Source organism: Bufo gargarizans, chromosome 2 (assembly GCF_014858855.1).
Source record: "Bufo gargarizans isolate SCDJY-AF-19 chromosome 2, ASM1485885v1, whole genome shotgun sequence".
Lineage (NCBI taxonomy): Eukaryota > Metazoa > Chordata > Amphibia > Anura > Bufonidae > Bufo > Bufo gargarizans.
The window spans coordinates 19,715,128-19,722,547 of record NC_058081.1 but is presented as its reverse complement, the minus strand read 5'-3'; positions in this window follow the sequence as shown (position 1 = coordinate 19,722,547).

Sequence of the window (7,420 nt, the reverse complement as noted above, 5' to 3'; positions counted from 1 at the left end):
GTAAACCCTAGAAATGGTTGTGCGTGAAAATCCCAGTAACTGAGCAGATTGTGAAATACTGAGACCGGCCCGTCTGGCACCGACAACCATGCCACGCTCAAAATTGCTTCAATCACCTTTCTTTCCCATTCCGACATTCAGTTTGGAGTTCAGGAGATTGTCTTGACCAGGACCACAACCCTACATGCATTGAAGCAACTGCCATGTGATTGGTTGACTAGATAATCGCATTAATGAGAAATAGAACAGGTGTTCCTAATAATTCTTTAGGTGAGTGTATATACCGTATATATATTTTTACACTAATACACGCCAAAACGGGCTTTAGAACATATAACTTCACTGCTGAACGGCAAATATATTTTTCTTTTGACACATGCCAAAAAGGACTGTCATTTTCACTCTTCACCACACAGCGGCTAATAAGCCCTTTTTTCCCACTAATACAAGCCAAAAAATTCTTTAGTACATATAACTGCACCGCACAAGGGCAAAAAAGACGCATAAATATTTCCTGGTAATAAACCCTGTTATTAGCTGTATCAAACAGCACTTGCACCCTAATAACAGTTTGCTGGAATTACAGAGCTGTATAATGGCAATTTGGGTCCCCAGTCAGTGCAGCAAGGTGTAATAGGATTGTTCCTATTACCCAGGCTGTAACCTCCCCTACTGAACCCTGTTCTACATAAATGATGTGGAATGATTCCTCCCTATCCTTTCCCTACACCTTGAATAATCTTTCCCTGAACTTGTAAATCGTTTTTTTCAGCACAATGAAGTCTTTCCTAGCGCTGTCCCTAACGCCTGCTGACGTCTCTCCCTGCACTAAGTACACTGGAAAATGGCTGAATACAAGATGGCCGAGGCTATTTATTGGGCTGTGACACCACAGGGCTGTCTGGCTGCTGATTGGCTGCATGCATGGAATTATGGGTGATCCTGTCTTCCCAGAGTTCCTTTCTCCATGTCCTCACACGTGCAGCAGCCATTTTAGGACAAAATGTGTTTCGTTACCACGAAGCGTGAGTAAATTCAGATTGAATTAAATTTTTCGGATCGAATTCCACTTCATCAACTTCGATTCGCTCATCTCTAGTGATAACATCTGAAGCTCTGATTTGAATTCTGAGATAAACGAAGAGTCATTGAACTGCTGGATATTGTGGATACAAAGTGGAGTTAGAGGGATTGTCCACCTTTTAGATATTATTGACCTCTCCTCCATGTATCATCAATATCAGATCTGTGTAGGTCCAACACCCGGTACCTCTATGATCAGCTCCTCAAGACAGAGGCCAATGCCATAAACATAAGATTGGATGGAGCAGGGAGCAGAAGGCTCTGTCCACTCTGTAGTGGCTGTTCCAGTGTGATCTCAATTTCAGGAAAAATCCAAATAATTACAAATCCAAATTTCCTCGCTTTTCGTGGTAATGAATCCGATTTTTTTTCTAAAATGGCTGCTGCACATGTTACAAAGTGAAAGTAAGAAGCCCAGGAATGAGGGATCACCCATAGATAGCCACCCCTGTGATCTCACAGCCAGCCCTATAAATAGCCTTGTCCTGCCTGGTCTCTGCTATTTTACTGTGAACTTAGTGCAGTGACAGGCGCAGGGGACAACGATTAGGAAATATTACTTTTGAGAAGTTCAGAGACAGGACTGAAATAGTGTAGGATATAATAGGGAGACTTTATCCACACTATAGGGAGAGTGCAGGGGCCAATTAAACAGTGTAATGCTTGGCTAACAGAGAAAACACCTTGCTGCACTAATTGGAGTTAAAATGCGATCTAATACTACTCATTTTAGGTTGGTTGCATTCTTTTATACGTAAGTAATTCCAGTAATTGTAGCCTGATACTACAGATTTTGGGGTGTTATAATTTTTTTTATACATAAGTCATTTTATTGCGGTCTGATACTACTGGTTTTGGGGTGTGCACGTTATTTTATATATAAGTAATTCCATTAATCCTTAATTTTGTAATTGGGGTGAACTTGCGGCCTGATACTACTGATTTTGGGGTACTTGCATTCTTTTATACATACCGTATTTTTCGCTTTATAAGACACACTTTTTTTCACCCAAAAGTGTGTGGGGGGGAATGTCTGTGCGTCTTATAAAACAAATACTAGTGAGCGCTTCCATTATGGAAGCGCTCACTAGTATGTATTAAGAGCGGGTAGCGAAGCGCAGGTAATACTTACCCTCCCTGGTCTGCGCTGCGGCTCCTCTTCAGCTGTCGCACTTCCATCTTTCCCGCCTGCACTGCACTGTCCTGCACGCAGTATGACCTGACGCTGCATGCAGTCATGTGACACTGCAGCGCAGGCCGGGAAGATGGAAGTGCGACAGCTGAAGAGGAGCCGCGGTGTAGGTCAGGTAAGATTATTTTTTATTTTAGTCTGATCTGAGGTCTGATGGGGGTACTGATGGGCTATTCTGAGGTCTGGGGGTACTGATGGGCTGATCTGAGGTCTGGGGGTACTGATGGGCTAATCTGAGGTCTGGGGGTACTGATGGGCTAATCTGGGGTCTGACGGGCTAATATGAGATCTGATGGGCTAATCTGAGGTCTGATAAGGTCTGATGGGCTAATCTGAGTTCTGATAAGGCTCTGAGTGGGCTGATATGAGGTCTGATGGGGGTCTGACTGGGCTGCTATGAGGTCTGATGAAAAATATTTTCCTTATTTTCCTACTCTAAAATCTGGGGTGCGTCTTATCATTGGGTGCGTCTTATAAAGCGAAAAATACGGTAAGTAATTCCATGAATCCTTGATTCTGTAATTAGGATGAAATTGCGGCCTGATACTACTGATTTTGTAGTGTTCACATTTTTTTAATACATAAGTAATTCCATTCATCCTTGATTCTGCAATTGGGGTTCAATTGCAGTGTGATGCTACTGATTTTTGGGTGTTCAGGTTATTGTATGCAAAAGTAATTCCATTAATCCTTGATTCTGTAATTGCAGTGAAATTGCGGTCTGATTATTATTATTATTTATTAAAGCTCCATTCATCCCCTGGCGCTGTCCATATGATAAGCGGTGCACATTCATAATACAGACAATTGCACTAAGCATGAACAAGATGAGTTACAGGCTGGTACAGAAGGAGAGAGGGCCCTGCCCGTGAGGGCTTACAATCTACATGGTATGGGAGAAGGACACAGGGTAAAGCCTGTAATACTACTGACTTTGAGGTGTTCACATTCTTTTATACTTAAGTAAATCAGTTAATTCTTAATTGTGCAATTGGGGTGAATGTGCTGCCTGATACTACACATTTTTGTGTGTTTACATTAATTCATACATAATTAAATCTATGAATCCTTAATTGTGTAATTGGGGTGTAATTGTGGCCTGATACTACAGATTTTGGGGTATTCACATTCTGTTATAGATAAGAAAATCCATTAATCGTGAAATTGACCCCTGACACTACTGCTATTTTACACTTACTGTTATAGTACAGTATGTCCAACAGACAGGTGCCAGGTAGTGTTGAGCGAGCATGCTCGCCAGAATACCTGTTCGGCTCGAGCACCTCTATGCTCGGCACATGGCGGTACTCGGCCGAGTACCGCATGTACTCGAGCAGCCAATAAACGTGCAGGTAAGTACTGCCATCACTGTAATTCCAGTAGACATGTTGGCTACTGGCATTACAGTGATTGGCTGGCCAGAACGCATCATCGAGTTCTATATAGCACCCGATGACGCGGGTTCGGCTCATTGTGAGTCAGGGACAGATAGTGTAAGGAGTGTGATCACAATATATTCAATAGAAAAATGTTTCAAAGACCCAAAAGTTCTTTTAAGGACTATTGTGTGTGGTGGCAGCAATATACTATAGCCAGCAATTTTTTTTTCTCCATACTTTGCAATACTTTTCCATAGAGGGTGTTTGCATGAGGCCCTCATTTATGTGATATACAGGGTGTATCGGAGTGCCCTTTCCTTGTAATTTTTGGCAGCACTTGCACTTTATATACAAGTAAATATACAGGAGAGAATGTTTTCAATCAATTTGTCCTATTAAATCGATTTTTTACTTTGGTTTTGTGCGTAAAATCTTAAATTGTGGGCCTGGTGATCAGTTTAAGGCCTTTTAAGCAGCATCAGCGGCAGCAGCATAGTGATAAAAATGAGTGGCAAGGTGACATGGTGTGAAGATGGCAGCATGAGGAGGCCACATAGTGGCACAATGACTGAGTCTCGACAAATGACTAAGGCCACAGATTGTTTAGAAAGATGCAGATGGAAATAAATTTGTGGAGCTGTATCACGGTCACCTGCAGAATAATGTAGACCAGGGGCGTAGCTATAGGGGAAACAGGGGAAGCTGCAGCTTTGGGGCCCTGACCCAGAAGGGGCCTATCCAGAAGAAGGAGGACTAAAGGATTTGGTCAGGGCCCCCTCAACAGTATTACACAATAAAATTATATACAGTGACAGTATAGACAGTGTATAAAACGGATGGAACAGCTGCCGGCCCTGACCTGAGAGAGGCCTTTTAAGCAGCAGCATCATGGTGATAAAAATGAGTGGCAAGGTGACATGGTGTGGAGATGGCAGCATGAGAAGCCCATATAGTGGCACAATGACTGAGTGGATAAAAGACTAAGGCCACAGATTGTTGAAAAAGATGCAGATGGAAACAAATCTGTGGAGCTGTATGACGGTCACCTGCAGATTAATGCAGCCATCAAAATCAAGTTGGGTTTGTCGGTTCCACCTCAGCTCACCAGCAGGCCCGCACCTAAAATCTTTTACTGGGTCAGCTAACATGCAGGCCCGCAACTCAAATCTTTTTTAGGGTCAGCTCACATGCTGGCCCTCGTATAGAACTTTTTAGAGGGTCAGCTCAGTTGCAGGCCCTCACATATAATGTTTTACAGGGTCAGCTCACCCGCAGGCACTCACGATCTGGATCATCATATATCTGACCCAGGGCTAAAAAAAATTCATCCACTGAACAGAGGGGCTGTGCTCCCACCGACAGCGAAAAGGCCCAAGACTGAGCGTTATCCCTGAGCAGCGAGATGATGATCCCCACCCTCTGCTCCTCATCACCAGAGGAATGGGGAAGTAGACGAAAATAGAGTTTGCAAGCCTCTCTAAAACGAACAAAATTCTCACTACCCCCGGAGAACGTATACGGGAGTGAGATCTTAGGCTCAGAACAAACTCCATGAACGCAAGCTGAACCGGTCACTAGAAACTGATATACAGTTTTACAGAGATCTGCTACCTCCAATGAAAGACCCTGCATGCGTTCAGTCAAAAGCGAAACTGGATCCATGCTTGAGACGGTTTTGGCGGTTTATAATGTCACGGATGGTGTTACAGAAAACTAGAAGACACAAATGAAGATCCGACTGACTGGATCCAAAACTAAGGAACAAAAGGGTAAGCCCGGTAACAGCCCTAGCTCTCTCCCTTACTGCTCAGCCTATGCAAAAATCTCAATGGTAGAAAATTGCATACCCTCGTTCCTCGACTGTATGACACCTGAACACCCTATAATAGTGAGGGGACATGACCACCGGCTCCCTACAATTAATACGGAGGGAGTCAGGGTCACCTAGGATCAAGCCCACAGGAAAACAGAAATAAAGAAACAGACTTATCTTGTGGATGCAGCAGTAACAGCTTCTAGCATCAGCACACTCCAGGAAGTTGTATAAACCGCAAGGTAAGGCAGTATGGGGAGGAGATATATAGGGAGGCAATCACTGCTAACAGATGACAGCTGGGAGAGGGAGGAGAGATGTCAAAACGAAAGCAAAACAAAAGAAGATCATGCAGAAGGTACTGAAGAACGTCTAACAGTACTTCTCAAAGATCTGGTGGTGACACCGCCACCTCAACCTTCTACTACATATGGACCTGGTCCTCCTAGATCAAGATTATAATTTTTTATTTTTACATATTTTAAGTTATTTAAATTTCATTTCCCTATCAACTTGCCATGCTCTTAACCACATTTTGACGACATTTGCAGCCCTCTAGCCCTTTCCATGACATTTTTACAGCCATTTTAGTGCTCAAAAGTTCGGGTCTCCATTGACTTCAGGGGTCAAGTTCGGGGTCAAGTTCGGGTCAAGTTCGGGTCCCAAACTCGAACTTTTTTCCGAAGTTCGGCCGAACCCGTCGATTCCCGAACATCCAGGTGTCCGCTCAAATATAATTGTATGCCGTTAGCTCTGTTCCACTTTTCAGCGAGGACGAGCTTATTAAGGACAGTCAGCAGCTACTGCCCAGCCAAGATGTGGAGGAGAGATCGTCTGCTTCCTCCGGTAGGTGGGCAAGTAGTGACGATCAGAGTTGCATGGGAGCAGTTGTTGTAAGCAGTGCGTTACACGGCCTGAGACTGGTAAGGGTGACATCTAGAGATGAGCATTTCACCAAATTTTTGGAAAAAAATTAGTTTTGATCCGAATTTATGTGAGGCGAATTGCGTAAAAAAACTGCTATTTCCTCGCAACAGAGAGCCTTTATAGCGGTATAGAACACTGTGCCTTACACACTACTTTTACACTATCGGCAGCTGATTCCACATAGATGTCTACAGAAACTGTTCTATTAAACGCTTATACAATAGAGCCCCCCTCCCAAAACAGAGATGACACGTGAATGGAATATTTGCATGTCTTCTGCGTTTTGTACCTAATCCTGCTTTTGGCTACCAAATTACAAGCAAGCCAATTCTGATGGGACCATATAGGCCTTACAGCTGCTACACAGACAGAATCTGTTGCGCGTCTCATTTTTCTTTCCTTCTGACAGATCAAAAAAAGGATCAAATAAATGATGATGTCAGCCAGACCGAAAGGCAAAATAGTGGCCCAGTCATGAAGTGGGGAGGGTCAGAAGAGCATGAGAAGTCCACAGAGTGACCCTATGACATAGTGGTGAGGTGGATGCATCATGGGGAGTCCACAGATTGGCCCAATGACAGAGTCCAGAGGTGGCAGCAGCATTAGAAGGAGGCCACAGAGTGGCACAATGACAGTGTGGAGGTGGCGGCAGCAGCATCAGGAGGCCACAGAGTGTCAAGGTGACATAGTGTGGAGGTGGCAGCAGCAGCATCAGGAGGCCATAGAGTGGCACAATGACAGTGTGGAGGTGGTGGGAGCATCAGGAGGCCACAGAGTGGCAAGGTGACATTGTGTGGAGGTGGCAGCAGCATGAGGAGACCAGAGTGGCAAAGTGACATAGTATGGAGGTGGCAGCAGCATCAGGAGACCACAAAGTTGACCCGGTAACAGAATAGGGAGGTGGGTGGCAATACAAGTACCAGCTGAAAATGCTTTGTGAAAGAAGGAGCACTTGGCATCAGATGTGTGGCATCAGGCTTGTGGCAGCATCAGAATAGTAGCTGAGGCAGGTAGCCAGAAGAAACC